This window comes from Rhinolophus ferrumequinum, chromosome 4, assembly GCF_004115265.2.
Source record: "Rhinolophus ferrumequinum isolate MPI-CBG mRhiFer1 chromosome 4, mRhiFer1_v1.p, whole genome shotgun sequence".
Lineage (NCBI taxonomy): Eukaryota > Metazoa > Chordata > Mammalia > Chiroptera > Rhinolophidae > Rhinolophus > Rhinolophus ferrumequinum.
In genome coordinates, this window is record NC_046287.1 from 16872534 (window position 1) to 16889927 (window position 17394).

Below are 17394 nucleotides of genomic sequence, written 5' to 3' on the forward strand. Positions count from 1 at the left end.
CAAAAAAAAAATCCCCTTAAGGCTGGAAAAAAACAAAACAAACAAAACTAACTTGTAGTTCAGAAAACAAAAGTCCAGAGAATTCCAAGAGAATTTCATTGCCAGAGACTCTAATCGGATGTAAGGTGAGTCACAGATAATTGTAGTTCCAAAAAATATGAAAGAGATAGGGACAGAGAGGGAAAGCCCGCTGTATAGCTACGTATAGGCTTCCTGTTACGGAGACTATAACTCATGTTTTGTAGCCTGCCTGGTGAGCTGCAATATGGACTTTCATAAATCTCTATATGTGAAATGTATTCTTTTGAATATCAAAGAAGCTTATCCAGTGTTTTGAAAATCAAAATACTGTTATCAGCATCTCAAAAAGATTAGCTTGACATTGTAAATAGAAAACCCTAGGAACAGTCACTCAATAGATCTGAGAATTCACAAAGAAGAATAGCAAAGTTTGCAAAATACCCATCTTCCTTTAAAAAGAATGTATTCTCAGATTTTGGTTGTATGTGTCTTAGATTAAAATAATTAGGTATTAGTGTCTAAAAATTGTGTCTCTTTCAGTTACTAACTTCTGAGAGATATTATTGAAGTAAGTTACTTAAATTGTATATTTTTCAATTGCTCCTTGTAGTATTATTGTTTTATCACCTTTATGAGTTTGTATCTTTGTTTTGATGAATATGAAAATTGATATATCATGCTGACAAAAATCAAATTGATAATGATAATCTTTTTAACTCTCATAAGCCTTTGCCATAAATTCTATTTTATACGTGTGTTAGTAATCAATTGCCTCACAACTCTGGTTACACCCTTCAATATATGCTCTGTAATAAACAACTAAATTTATTTAAACATTTCCCATTTCAAGTGAGTAAAATGTTAAACTTTCTCCATACAGGACTCTTTTTTTTTCTTTAAATTAAAGTTTATTGGGGCAACAACTGTTAGTAAGGTTACATAGATTTCAGGTGTACAATTCTGTAATACATTATCTATATCTCACATTGTGTGTTCACCACTCAGAGTCAGTTCTCTTTCCATCACCATATATTAGACCCCATTTATCCCTCTTCTAAGTCCCCCCTCCCCCCTTACCCTCTGGTAACCACTAAACTATTGTCTATGTCTATGAGTTTTTGTTCTTTCAGTTGTTTGTCTTGTTCTTTTGTTGTTTTCGGTTTATATACCACATATCAGTGAAATCATATGTTTCTCTCCTTTTTCTGTCTGACTTATTTCGCTTAGCATTATAATCTCAAGATCCATCCATGTTGTCACAAATGGTCCTATTTCATCTTTTCTTACCGCTGAACAGTATTCCATTGTGTGTATATAACTTCTTTATCCATTCAAAGGACATTTTAGTTGTTTCATGTATTGGCCACCATAAATAAAGCTGCAATGAACATTGGAGCGTACTTGTCTTTATGGATAAATGTTTTCAGAATTTTTGGGTAGATACCCAAAAGAGGGATTGCTGGGTCATATGGTGATTCTATTCATAATATTTTGAGGAACCTCCACACTGCCTTCCATAACGGCTGCACCAGTTTGCTAACACTGTTCCCACTAACAGTGTATGAGGGTTCCTTTTTCTCCACAGCCTCTCCAACACTTGTTACTATTTGTCTTGTTGATGATAGCCATTCTAACTGGGATGAGGTGATGATGAATACAGATGCAAAAATCCTAAACAAGTGGGGTTCATCCCATAGAGGACTCTTTAGGGATATTATAAATGTAAGAGTCTTTCTCCATTCTCTGGTGCGGGATAGGAGTCAGTAGTGTGGGTGTGAGAATATCCAGTGAAGCCTGACCCAACCAAAGACACAGAACAAAGTGGTCTCTGTAACCTGGCAGCCCAGCATCAGCCTAGCAGTTACCTTTCCTTTGCCCTCCTGACATGGGGAAAAAAACAATTAATTAATTAATTAATCTGGCTGTCCACACTGCCCTGGGAAGCCCCTATGTGGCTGAAACTGGAGAAGGTTGCCTATCATTTGCCCAGCAGCTTCAGACCAGCTGTGGCCTGGCTCAATCAGCAAAATTATCTGCTCTCCACTGGCCAAACCACAACTTCTCCAATGAGAGATGAACCCTTTCCAGTTTGTCCTTCCTTGGTTCTCTCCTCCAGCCTTGTGATAACATAGTTTTGTTGGGTTTTATAGTTATCTCTTTTACCATAGTTGTTGTTGTTGTTATTATTATTATTATTATTATTATTATTATTATTATTATTTTATCTTAAACTTTGCCCTGTTTAACTTAGTGTGTGGTTTCTATCTCCTGATTGTATTCAGACTATTCAAGAATTGGTATCAGGAGTGGTTCCATGTGATGAACCCTAAAGATGGGATTTGGGGATTGGTTGGTTTTGCTATTTTCTTGAGTGTATACTGAGTCCCTTGCCAATTAGAAAAAGGACGCTCTAAACCATGGTGTGCAGAGGAATCGCAGTGAGGCTGTCATCAACTGTGGTTGACTTTGATAACGTGTCAATTGAAGCAGAAGCATTTGGAGCTCAAGTGGCTGCTGCACTTAACATTATGGCAGTAATTATAACTCTAAAGACCATAGTGTGGCTTTTGTTGTTTGAGTGAACTTCAGTGCTTACAGAAAGAAAATGATGAGGTCTTTTAACTTTCACCTCAACTCATAGTCTGAATCAGACAGCATCCATAATAGCCTTAAAAGAGTCTCTTATTTTTGTATCTGCAGGTCTGATATTGCTGAAAATAAAAATAATATTTAATCGTGTGCATGCTGAGTTATAATGATAATTGAATTCACAGTCTCCCTGAGATTTTATGTGAAAGTTAGGTCATTATTTGCAAAATAAGGTATCATAAAATATGAAATAGAAACATCTGTCTCTATCCAGATCCAGATAAAACTGACAATATTGACCTCCCTAATCAATTCTCAGGCTTATTTACCAGTAAAAGTAACTTACCCTTCAGTGTCCAAAACAATAATCCTTTCTCAGATTGAAACCATATGATACTCTCAATGAGAGAATGTGCCATGAAAATGAAGGCTTATTTTTCTCAGGACCCACTACAACTTCCTCCCATTGCCACATAACATAACATGACATAACAAAATCATTAATATAGAATATAAGGTCAAATATTAGCATGCTTCAAGGGTCAGGTATACACTAGGAGAAAGAAATAACTTACAAAAGAATTTTTTAAAAAAGCCTTTGTGATATATATATCCAAAAACCTGGGGAACATATGTGGTAATAGAATTTAAGGATACTGGGCCAGGAAGGTGAAATATCACACTAGATAGAACAAATTTATTGACATAGGTACACTTCTCAGAGATTACAATTTATGTATTAGGTCATTACAGCTGAAGGTGACTCTAACAATTTACTCGTTTGGTTGACTAAAACGTGTCTATGTATGTGGCCTATATTTAATGAAGTTAAATACCATAGTTTACCCGACATCATCAGAAATCCAAGAGATTAGGATCCAAACTTTAGGGAGTTAGAAAAGTTGGACTGAATTGATGATCTAGTGTAATGTGCATACTGCCCCCCCCACCATGTTCCATAAGAAGGCCCATAAAATACAACCATCATTGAGACACAGAGAAATACCTTAGTGAATGCAATACTTGCATCACTGAAAAGGTCTGTGGTGCTCTTTTTTGTAGGCCAGGTATGACTGTGCTGGATACTGCTATTGAGATGGAAGTCTAATTTTGGGGATGATAGGATCCTAGAATAGCAGATACCAAGTGGCAGCACTTAATTATCAAGCACACGATTTGTAAGTTAGCCAGGAAGTACAAAATGGATGTAATAGTAACCAGAATGTTTTGATCTGCAAAAATCTTTGGTAGTGGCTGATTTATCATATCTCTGGAAATGAAATAGATAGGCAGCCTATTAGTATATTTTTCGCTATGGAATAGGAAAACGTCAAAGTCTGGTATCCAGAAACTTGAATGAAGTCATAGAAAAAAAAAAAAGTTTCCGATCTAACGTAGTTAACAGACGTAGAGCCCCTTGATTGAAAGGGATGCTGGGTCCCCTTGCGGAAGGACCCTGCATTGTTGCCACAAGTGCACACTATAAATTTTCATACAAGCCTTCTTCTAGGGGGACCCTCGGCCATTTAATAATGTGGGGGAAAAGTCACATCCAGACCTTTTAGGAATAACTGGACACTAGCTCCAAATTAATGGTAATTTCTGGTGACACAAAGCACCTTTGTGACCCATGATTGGAGGGACTTTATGATGGTCATGTGATAGATGGAATTAAGTCTGAGTCACAGGGAGCTTGGTAGGTCCATGAATCTACTTCTGATTTCTTTCTCAGTTCCTGAGTGTATAATTGGAATAAATACACTTGAAACTGGCAGAGTCTTCACACTGACCTGTGGGGTGAGGCCATTAGGCTAAATGGAAGCACCAATCACTTTCCCATTCTTGCTAGATAATAAACTAAAGTAATACTGCACCCCAGGAGAAATTTCAGAGATTAACACCACCATCAAATAACTGAAAAAAATAGGAATGGTTTTAATGATCACGTTCCCATTTAATTTACCAGTTCGGCCTGTGCAGAAGGCAGTTGGAACTTAAAGAATGACTGCGGACTATTGTGAAGTAATGAGGTGATGACTCCAATTACAAGTACTGCCCTAGATATAATACTTTCAGTGGAGAAAATTATCAGAGCTCCGGGTACTTGGTATGCAGCTATTGACCTGCCTAATGCTTTTTTCTCTACACCAATTTGTAAGAATCACCAGAAGCTATTTGCTTTCACCTGCCAGGACCAACAGTATATTTTCACAGTGTTGCCTCAGGACTACAACAATTCTCTTGCTCTTTCCTTTAATATTTTCAACTGAGATCTTGATTGTCTTGACATTTCACAAATCATCCATGGGTCCATTAAATGGATGGAATATAGGTTCTAATGAGCAGAACATAACAAGTACGTAGTAAAGCATATGTGAATGAAGAATGGAAAATAACTCCACAAAAGTTTTCTTCATCACCACCTCCATGTATTTTCTGCAGATTTAGTGGTATAGAGCATGTTGAAATGTTTCCCCTAGGGTGAAAAACAAGTCTCTGCACTTCATACCACTTAACACAAAAAGAGGCTCAGCACCTGTTAGACTTTTTTTGGGTTTTAGAGGAATATATATCTCACTTGAATGTGCTACTTCCGTCCTTCTGCAAAGTCATCCATAAGGCTACCTGCATGAGTAAAATCTAGAGCAAGAAAAAGTGCTAAAACTATTTCAGGCTATAGAATAAACTGCTCTATCACTCAGTTCTTATGACCCAACAGACCCAATGTCACTTAAGATGCCTGTGGCAAATAAGGATGTTCTAGGAAATATTTTACAAACACCAGTAGGAGAATCACAATACAGATCTCTAAGATTTTGGAGCTGATCTATGCTTTCTTCCGCACAAAATTATTCTCCTTTTGAAAAAACGTGTCTGCTTTGCTCCTGAGCCTTGGTAGAAACTGAACACTTAACCGTAAGCCATCATTTCAACCATATGGCCTGAGATTCCCGTCATTAACTGAGGATTATTTGTTCTAACTAGCCATAGGTATGGTGTGCACATCAGTGTTCTACTACAAGTGGAAATGGTATATAAGCGACCACGCTCGGGCAGATACAGAAGGTATAAGTAAGTTGTATCAAAAGGTGGCCTAGATTCCTTCAACATCATCTTATGTTTCTTGATCTTGTCTATCAGAATCCAAGCTATGGAATCCTGTGCTGTGCTTTATGACCAACTAATCGAGGAAGTACAAAACTGAGCATGCTTTACAGATCAGTTTGCACATATGCAGGTGAGATTGGAAAGTGGACAGTTGCAGCACTAGAGCCTCATTCATGGGTAACTCTGAAGGACAGTGGTGAGGGACATTTTTCCCAGTGGGCAGAACATTACTATATGGAATGCCTTTTAACAAGGCTGACCTCACTACCACTACTGACAAATGCCTATTAGCCAAAAACAGAGACTAATATTGAGGCCTAGATATGTTATCGTTCTCTGTGTTTGTATTAGAGCTTCCCATCATGAAAAAAGGTAGTAAAAAGACACACATTCTGGATATGAATTTCCATGTCTTACCCATATGCTTCTGCTTGGACCATAATTTGTTTTCTCACAAAATGCCTGATCCAGAAGATGGTCAAAAGGTACAAACTTCCAGTTACAAGATAAATAAGTACCGGGGATGTAATGTACAAGATGCAGGCTATAGTTAACACTGCTGCATGGTACAGTTGAAAGTTGCCCAAAGAGTAGATCCTAAAAGTTCTCGTAACAAGTTCTCATTGTTTTCATTGTGTTTAACTATATGAGGTGAAAAATGTTAATTTATTGCGGCGGTCATTTTGCAATATATGTTTGTTCAAGCCATTATGGTGTACACCTTAAACTTATACAATTCTGTATATCAATTATATCCCCATAAAATTTAAAGAAAAACAAAAAAACAAAATGATCCACTGTCATGGCACTCTACACAACATTGTATTAGATCACGATACTGATTTCACTGCAAAATAAATACAGCAGTGGACTCATGCCCATGGACTCAACCGTCTTACAAACGACTACATTCCTGTTAAAGATACAATTACAACACCAGTTAAGAAGCAGTATCTCTACACTGAAAACTATAAAACATTATTCAAAGAAATTGAAGAAGAAACAAAGAAATGGAAAGATATTCCATGTTCATGGATTGGAATAATCAACATAGATAAAAAGACCATATTATCTGAAACAATATACAGATTTAATGCAATCCGCATCAACTTCCAATGGAATTTTTTCAATAAATGGAACAAAAAATCATCAGATTTCTATGGAATCACAAAAGACCCCAAATAGCGAAAGCAATCCTGAGAAAAAAAGAACAAGACTGCAGTATCACACCCCCGACTTCAATTTGTGTTACAAAGCAACAATGATCAAAATAGTATGGTATTGACAGAAAAACAGACACACAGCCATGGGAAAAAATTGAGGACCCAGAAATAAACTCACATATCTACGGGAAGATAATTTTCAAAAGAGGAGCCAAAAATATAAAATGGAGAAAAGAAAGCCTCTTCAATAAATGGTGCTGATAAAATGGGAAAGCCACACGCAAAAGAATGAAACTAGACTGCTGTCACCATGTACCAAAATTAACTCAAAATGGATTAAAGGCCTAAATTTAAGACCTGAAACAATAAATTGCATAGAAGAAAGCATGGCTACCAAACTAATGGACTTTGGGCTCAAAGACGATTTTATGAATTTGACCTCAAGGCAAAGGAAGTAAAAGCCAAAATAAATGAATGTGATTATATCAAACTAAAACAAAAAAGGTTCTGTACAGCAAAAGAAACCATCAACAAAACAAAGAGGCAACCAACCAAGTGGGAGAAGATATTTGCAAAAAACACCTCTAATAAGGGTCTAATATCCAAAATATATAAAGAATTCATATGACTCAATGACAAAAAAAAATCTAATTAAAAAATGGGCAGAACATCCGAAAAGACACTTCTCTCAAGAAGACAAATGCCAACAAATATATGAAAAACAAAATGTTAAAGTACACTAGCTATTAGGGAAATGCAAATCAAAACCACAATGAGATACCACCTCATATTTGCTAGAATGGCTATTATCATTCAACAAGACAAATAACAATAAGTGTTCAAGAGGTTGTGGAGAAAAAGGAACCCTTGACGTTGTGGAGAAAAAGGAACCCTTATACACCGCTGGTGGGAATGCAGATTGGTGCAGCCATTATGGAAGGCAGTATGAGGGTTCCTCAAAAATTTAAGAATAGAAGTACCATACGACCCAGCAATCCCTCTTCTGGGTATATACCTCAGAAGTCTGAAAACATTTATCCGTAAAGATTTATGTACCCCTATTTTCACTGCAGCTTTATTCATGGTGACCAAGACATGGAAACAACCAAAGTGTCCTTTGATACCTGATTGGATAAAGAAGATGTAATACTTATATACAATGGAATATTACTCAGCTATAGGAAAAGATGAAATACTGCCATTTGTGACACCGTGGATGGATCTTGAAATTATCATGCTAAGCCAAATAAGTCAGACAGAAAAAGTTGAGAACCATATGATTTCACTCATTCATTGGATATAACACTGAAAATAACAAGACAAACAAACAAAAACTCAGACACAGGCAACAGTTTAGTGGTTACCAAAGGGTAAGGGGAGGGGAGATGGTAGAAGAGGATAAATGGGGTCAACTATATATGGTGATGGAAGGAGAAATGACTCTGTGTGGTGAACCCACAATGTGATATATAGATGATGTATTACAGAATTAAACCTATATAATTTTACTATCCAATGTCACCCCAATAAATTTTATAAAAATTAAAAAATATATTACATATACATATACATATATGTATCTATTTAGAGAGAGAGAGAGGTGGGAAGGGAGAGAAAGGGCATCCTGAAAGTGTGTGGTTTTGTTTCACGGATGTAGTGTATGCTTTCAATCAGAGGCTGTAGTATGCTGTAATGACGAGTGGGGGAAAAGAAGAAGGGGGACACACACTAGAATGGGGCTAATTAATTAATTTAATATCCAATCAATTTATTTAGAAATATGCAATAGCAAAAGACAAAGGCAATTAACAGAATATGTTAATGTTAGAAAGTAAAGGTGGTTAAGACTAAACTATATACATTGATAACAATGTCATGTCAAAGGAGTACACATACACATAAATGTAAGAGATCCCAACACGTGTTTACTATTGATCAAAAATCTCTTGGCTAAATACACCAATAACATCAGTAAGGCGTATCCAAAAGCAGTAATAAGCTCTATAGGATAGTAACTAATACAGTAGATCTCAAAAGCTCACCAAACTGGGGGAGAACAGCACTGGAAAAGTCAAAAATCAAAACTTTGTCAGGTCTGTAGCTGAGAAAAACTCAGGTGTCACCCACACCGTGTGCTGCTTGTTAGTTCCCAAGATTGCTGATGTTGTTGTGTTTATTGTTGTTGTGTTTGTTGTTGTTAGAAGTCAAGGCATCTTCTGATGCTATAAGCTGTAAGCTGTATACAAGTTTTCAAGGTGTTAACAATCTGAAGAATGTTGCTGTTGTTGTCGTTGTTGTTAGAAGTTAGGACACCTTCTGCTGTTGTAAGCTGCAGGCTGCACATAAGTTTTCTAGATGCTAACAAGTTCTCAAGAAGGCTAACCAGTATAGAGAACAATACTGGAGAGGCCAGGAACCAGCCAGACCTCACCAGGTTCACAGCTGGAAGTCAGGACATCCCCTGGTGTTGTAAGCTGCATGTTGCTGGAAGTCTTCAAAATGGTAAAATGATGAGAAGTCACCAATGACAAATGACCAAATTATGAAATAATAATTATTTACCCTGCCAACTGAGGTCTGTCTTATATAAATTTTCTCAGATGTACCTTAGAGCCAAGTTTCTTGTTCTTGCCTCCTTGTCCGGGAATGGCCGGTTCTGGGAGGATCCGGCAGTTACTGATATGAATGTTGCCCATCCCGCAAAGGGCCAATTCATCCGGATAAGCAATATCGACTGTTCTTGCTTGAGACCATCAGCCTAAGGCCTTCCAAAGCCTGGCGACGTGTCTGTCACGTCGTCTTGATATAACTTAGCTACTTTTTCACTTCATCTGATGTGTGTGAAACAGACAGAACAAAGAGGGAATTCTCTCAACCCCTGACCGAGAATTTCTTTAGCCATAAGCTAACCATCACCTCACAACATGGATAGAACAACAAACACCATCTCATATCTCCCCTACTCGTGAGAATGAGACCACACACAAAACCTCATCTCATGTCTCCCTGGCTTGGGAGAATGAAACCAAAGGAAGACAGAAAAGCAACCTCATCCCATATCTCCCCTACTCGGGAGACCCAGAAAGCAACATCATCTCATATCTCCCCTGCTCGGGAGAATGAGACCAAAGGGGGAATTTACTCAACTCGTGATCACAGTACAGAAATCACTGCACATACAGGAACAGATAAAAGCTAATAGACAAAAGCTCACATCAACCACGGAAGGCAAATTTTCTTTAGCATCTTTCCTACATATGGCGCTATTTTTCCCATAGTCAGAACAGACAGATCTCGGCATCAAGGTGTAGGAGTGGAAATGGCTCTTCTCACTAGAACACCTAATAATCCCTTGGAGAATTTTTGCTTTTGTTCCAGAAACTGAACTTTGCTTGCTTAGAAATCTGATTCTCCCAAGGGGGGAATGTGTCTAGAAGGGACACACAATCGTTCCACTGAATTAAAAGGTGAGATTTCCATCTGTCTATTTTGCAAACAAAGGAAGAAAAAGAAAAACAAAGTTTACATCTTGGAGTGACTGATCCTAATTACCAAGGTGAAATGAGGAGCCGCTACACAATAGTATCAAGGAGGAAGGACTATGAACTCAGGGAATAATCTGGATGCCTTGCATTTTCGATGTTAAACAAACTGGAAAATCTATGGCAACCAATAAAAAGCAATGTGACTGAGGACTCAGACTCTTCAGGAATGAAGGTTTGGTTACTCCACCAGTAAAGAATCTAGAATATCAAGGACGCTGTCAATATCCACTCTAACTGGATAACCAATTATATAACAACAGCAATGGTAGCTGTGCATATTTTCTCTATGGTTGTTGCAACTTGTGTTTGTTTGTATAATAGAATCATGCTCTTCTCCTTCATTTGTCCTCCCATTTTTCCCCCTCTTTGTTAAATTTTACACAAAAATCCCTGGAGGTTAACTTGAGAATTTAGTTTTTAGGTAACAGAATATTCAGTGAAACTCTGACTGAATTTGAGAAGTAATCAATACAGTCTACGGTATATCTAATGACTGTTGGGGCTCTGCATCTCACTTAGGGAAGAGCGAAAATTACTTCTTTTTAAAGAAATATAAACATATCCTTTTAGGTAATATACAGTGGTTTTGCTGTTGTAAGGAATTTCAAACGTGTGTAAAAGGCTACATACGGAAGCTGGGTAGTCAAATTGGGTGGATGGTGCCTGTTATCAATTTACTTCTCAGCTTCAAATGTGCTCTTCAATATAAGCTATAGGATAAACAGTGGGATCCTTTTAAACAATTATCATTTTAAGTGAGCATGATATGAAGCTTTCTGAGAAGAGGCACTTAGAAACATTACAGAAGGAAGAGCCTCCCCACATTTTGTGGTGAATGGATAGGGCTCAGTGGTCTGGAGATTGCCCCAGACAGAAGCAAAATGCCCTCCCTCTGCAATTTTACAGCCTGGCATCTTCCCAAAGCTTTCCTCATCCTACTGAATGTTGAAAGTAGAGCCTCCTGCAGCCTGCAAACAGCTATGTGTTCAGACTCCTTGAGCAAGCTCCCCCATGGCCTGCACTCAAGAGGGTTGCCTATAGTTTGTCCACCACTGCAGCCCAACTCTGGCTAGCTTACCCATCAAAATCCTATTATGCAGTGGAACACAACTTCTCCAGGGAGGCCTGGACTACTTCTGAGTTTATCCTTCCCTGGATACTTTCCCTCAGCCCTAGGGTACCATGTAGAGAGTTTCTTTTTCTCATGTTACTCATTTGTCATAGTTATGAATATATATATATATATATATATATTCATTTTATGTGTTAACAATACAACTTGATGCTGCAATTAATGATTCTTTATATTCATCTACCCCTATTTACCTATTGTATTTTTTACCTCTTGATTAAATCCAGACTAATATAATATGAGGTTAATATTTATTCACAAGTTGGCTTCCATTTTTCTAAACTTACAATTATTTTTTTACTTATTTTTGAATAGTTATGTTTTTAATTATTTTGCTTTCTCCATTATTTTCCCGTACTTTTATGTATATGAACATATTTTATTTTAGTACGTACCTACAGTTTATTTTAAATGCATATTGAGATTAACTCAGATAATAAGTTAACCAGTAAATTTACCCTTTTCTGAAAAATACCAAGAACTTTGAATTTTTAAAAAATCTTAATCATGGACCTTTTAATACATCCCTGTTGTAGAGCAGTATTTCAATTTTTTTCATTTTTTCCTCAGGAATTATAAGTATTTATAGTGTTTCCAGTCAGTGTTTATTTGAATTTCTCTGTATATTTTTATCTTTTTCCACAATTCTTTTTAAACCTTGTACTATGTTATGGAATTACTTTTCTTATTTTTTGGTTCAAGGAAATACTTAGAATTGATTGGTGTTATATTTGGTTTCCCCCATGCCTACTTCATTTTTTAACATCATTTTCCATGCAGTGCTTATATTTTTGTTTCTCAATATTATTTCTTTAAATATATAAAATATATTTATTTTAAAATTAGTCTGATAATTTCTTATGGTTAATTTCTGTGTTCCTTTTGCTGGTCCTTACTTACACATAAAGTGGTATATTCTTTCTGTGTTAGCGATTTTTGACACGTTTCATCAAACTTTATATCCCTTTGAGATCTCTGATTGAAGTTGCTGTCCACGTGAGAATATTTACTTTTGATTCAGACATTTACCTTGGGCATGACCAGTATGAAAGTACATTAAATAAAATTAAATTCTTTGCTTGAGTCTTTCTGATACTTTGTGGACCATACAGCATGGATTTGAACTACAAAAATATATGATGCCTTGGTGATAGTTACTAATTTTCAAGAATGATTTTATTCTTTCTCTACCAAATTGAAGTGGAGTGAAGCAAGTTTCTTTGTGTCTCTTTCTGTGTATTGACTTGATTCCTAAGTGTAGCTTTTTTGATCCTAGTATTTATAGGATGTTTCTATGAAATTTCACTGCCGAGGCAGATCCTAAACTTTCTCACCTCCCCCTAACCCTCTAGGAGTCTCAAAGCAGAAGCTCCCATTTTCATACTGGGCAAAAACTCTCCGGAAAAACAAGAGGTGTAATTGGTTATTCCACAGATTTTCTGGTTTTCTTCCTCACAGATTCTCTGATTTTTGGCTCTACAGATTTCTTATCTGTTAATAATCTAGTAGTGCATATACAGTGGTTTAGTTTGAACCAAAATTGTACTGTTTAATTTAGGAGGGTATTTCTGACTCCTGTAGTGATTAAAACAGTAGGTAATATAAAACAATTTTACCACTTTTCAAAAAACAAAGGGTATTTCTTAAAGCTATTTCAAAAATTCAGCATACATTTAGCTGATAAAAAATTTAAGTGAAATATACATAGAAAGAAACAACTAACGTATTAAAATGACTGAGTTTTGACAATTAAGTTCGCGAACTCATCCTAGAGAAAGTGCTACATACTTAATTGATGAATATCACTATGGTCACCTTCAAAGTACTATGGAAGCTATGCAGTGATGCCAGTGCCTAGTCCACCCTTGAAAGTATTTTGGAACTCTTTTTCTGGAATGGCCATCAGAGCTGCCATCGTATTACCCTTGATGTCCTGAATGTCATCAAAATGTCTTCCTTTCAATATTTCCTTTACCTTTGGTAAAGAAAGAAGTCATTGGGGGCTAGATCAGGTGAGTAGGGAGGGTGTTCCAATATAGTTATTTGTTTACTGGCTAAGAACTCCTTCATGGACAGTGGCCTGTGATGCATTATCGTCATGCAAGAGCCATGAATTGTTGGTGAAAAGTTCAGGTAGTCTAACTTTTTCACACAGCCTTTTCAGCACTTCCAAATAGTAAACTTGGTTAACTGTACAGTTGGTACAGAATAATCCCTCTGATATAAAAAAAAGGTTAGCAACATCATTGTCATGAACCTAATTGTCAGAACTTGTATACTGATATATCCATTAAAATCTACATAAACCCAGTCTCTTATAGCTCAGATGTAGTTAAACAGCTAATTCAGCACTTTTTAAGGATGGAGGTGTTAACTCCATGAGTTCTGGTCTATTACTCACCAAGCCAGGTGATGCAGAAATTCTAAATACTGTAAGGGTTTCATGTGTGTGGAATATATTACACAAAATACATATTCAAATAAAGGCATTTAGAGTAGAAAATAACTAAATTTATCAAATATAATTTCTCACATCTTTCTGTAACACATATTAGAATATCATAATATATAGTAAACCTGTTTCCGTATTTGTAATTAAAATATACCCATTAAAGAATGTGAGATTTTTACTTGTCAAAATATTTTTAAGAGAAATTTTGCTCATATTTGTATTAGTGTAATTTGAAGTCAAAATTTAAGGGAGAAATACATATTCTGGATAGAAGTTGATATCAAAAGGACAAATATCTATGTTAGTAACTATGTCAGTATTTTCCAAGTTGACGGGAATATAACCAAAGTCTTATGATTCAACAACTGCCTTGGTAGTTGAAAAGATTCAGGAATAGACATCTGATCTACTTGATTTTTGTATTATACACAGTTTTTCTCTCTGCTTATTTTGCTTCAACACTTTGACTAATCGACATTCCATATTTTGAGTTCAAATGCCCTGAATCAGAATCGGCTATCATAGTTAGACATCTAGTATGCGATCATCCTAAAGGATTAAAAGGTCTTTGGGTCAATTCTTAGGCAACTGGACAATGAGGACCATTGTCTTTGAGTCAGGCAGATAATAAATTGTGATAGAGATTGCAGAAATTCTAGATACAGTGCATGTAATACTGTATAAAAAGTATTAACAATGTTTTCTAAAAATATATAAATTTGTATTTATTATTTTGAAAGTTTATTAAATTATGGTCAGGAATCTGAGGCATCTCATGATTGGTAACTTTAATTTTCTTTCCATGATTTTCAATCACACATACCATTTATTTGTCATTTTAAACACATGATATTTCCAAACCCATGTTATAATTGAACACACTGTTTATTTCAGAAAGTTAGGTGGGTTTCCTAATATAAATAGGTGTCTAAAGTTGCAATGTTAATAACAGTTTTGTCTACTTATGTCATAACATAGGATGAATAAAATAAGAGATAGTAAATAACAGAACCAATATTTTCATTGTGTCCTCTTTTAAATTTAATGGTTACATTATTCTTAATGGGGTTGATATATTAATGAGATCAAATGTTATTAATATTTAAGCTAATTCAATTTTATACCATCTCAATAATCTAAAACTCAATAGATTTGTTTGTTTGTTTGTTTGTTTGTTTGTTTGTTTGTTTTACTTTGCATCATTCTCCAAACTCCAATATATAAGAATCATAGTGAATGCACCCCTATGTTTATTGCAGCATTATTCACCATGATTCTTATGTATTGGAGTTCAGAGAATGGTGCAAAGTAAAACAAACGGACAAACAAAAATTGTAGAGTTTCAGATTATTGAGATGGGGTAAAAATTGAATTAGCTTAAATATTAATGAAATCTTACCATTAACAACATGGATGGACCTAGAGAATATTATGCTAAGTGAAATAAGTCAGACTGAGAAAGACAAATACTATGTGATCTCACTTATATATGGAGTCTAAAGAACAGAACAAACAAACAAAACAGAAATAGACTCAGAGATATAGAGAAGGAAAAAAACCCAAAAACTGTTGCTAGATGGGAGGGAGGTGCAAATGGGGGAGAAGGTGAAAGGATTAGAAAGTACAAGTTAGTAGTCACAATATAGCCACGGGGATGCGAAATACAGTATGGGGAATATAATCAATAATGTTGTAAAAATTATGTTGCGTGCCAGATGGGCCCTGGATTTATCAGGGGGTATCACTTCATAAACTATGTAGATGCCTGACCCCTATGTGGTACACCTGAAGCTGAAGCTGAGTAATATTGAATATCAACTATAAATATAAATATAAAATATAATGTGTGTGTGTGTGTGTGTGTGTGTGTGTGTGTGTGTGTGTGTAGTCTCGGGATGTAAAGTACAGCACAGGGAATATAGTCAATGGTATAGTAACAGCTATGTACAATGTCAGAGGGGTAGTAGATTAGGGGGTTATCACTTTGTGAGGGGTGTAAATGTCAAATTATTACATTGGTTTGTACACCTGAAACAAACAAACAACAAAAAAATAGAAACACAGTGATATTCAGTTTTTCCAAAGGAGTCATGAAGATTAATGCTATTTTGCAGAAAAATTATTAGAAAGAACTCATCACTGCTGCTTCTTTTGTTAGTGAGTGAGCAGTGGTAGACGTAAGGTTACTCATCTTTTGGACATATATAATCAATTCAGAATATTCCACTCTAATATTGCAGCTTTATAGTAACATCCCTCTTATTTTTAACATTTATAAATGTCACACATATATAGTCAAATACAAACATGGACCATACTCAGAATTATACACAATATAATGTCAGCCAGAGTAAGAAAAGTCAAGGTATCAAGTAAAGATGTGCTCAGCTGTTCAGTCCAGGTCACCAGTCTAGATATGATTTTGGGATATAAAATATTCACTTGTGACAGTGTTTGCTTAACATATTCTAGAATGGCTTTCAATAAACACTGATAATATCAATGTCTAAGTAGCAATAAATGATATTTTTAATCAAGTTAGGAAAGTTTACATCCAAGTTTCTTAAAATAATTTTTCCTGTCCCATTCTCTCTCTGTTCTTTCTATTAGAGCAGTGATGTATGCCATACATTTAACACTGTCCCATAGTCTTTGAACGCTTTGCTCATTGTTTTACAAATATTTTTCTTTCTGTGCTTCACTTTGTATAATTTTTATTCACTTGTGTTCAAGTTCATTAATACCTTACCTTGCAGTATCCAATTAACTGTTTTGTTTTATTTTATTGGGGTGACAATTGTTAGTAAAGTTAAATAGGTTTCAGGTGTACAGTTCTGTAATACATCATCTATGTATCACATTGTGTGTTCACCACCCAGAGTCAGTTCTCCTTCCATCACCATATATTTGATCCCCTTTACCTTCATCTAACATCCTCCTCCCCCCTTAACCTCTGGTAACCACTAAACTATTGTGTGTGTCTATGAATTTTTGTTTCTTTATTCGTTTTTTTTGTTCTTTTGTTGTTTTAGTTTTACATACCACATATCAGTGAAATCATATGATTCTCGACTTTTTCTGTTTGACTTACTTCGCTCATCATAATAATTTCAAGATCCTTCCATGTTGTCACAAATGGTACTATTTCGTCTTTTCTTATGGCAGAATAGTATTCCATTGTGTATGTATACCACAAATTCTTTATCCACTCATCTATCGAAGGACACTTTGGTTGTTTCCATGTCTTGGTCATCATAAATAAAGCTGCAATGAACATTGGTGCACATATATCTTTACGGATAAATGTTTTCAGATTTTTTGGTAGATACCTAGGAGAAGGGTGGCTAAGTCATACGGTAATTCTATTCATAATTTTTTGAGGAA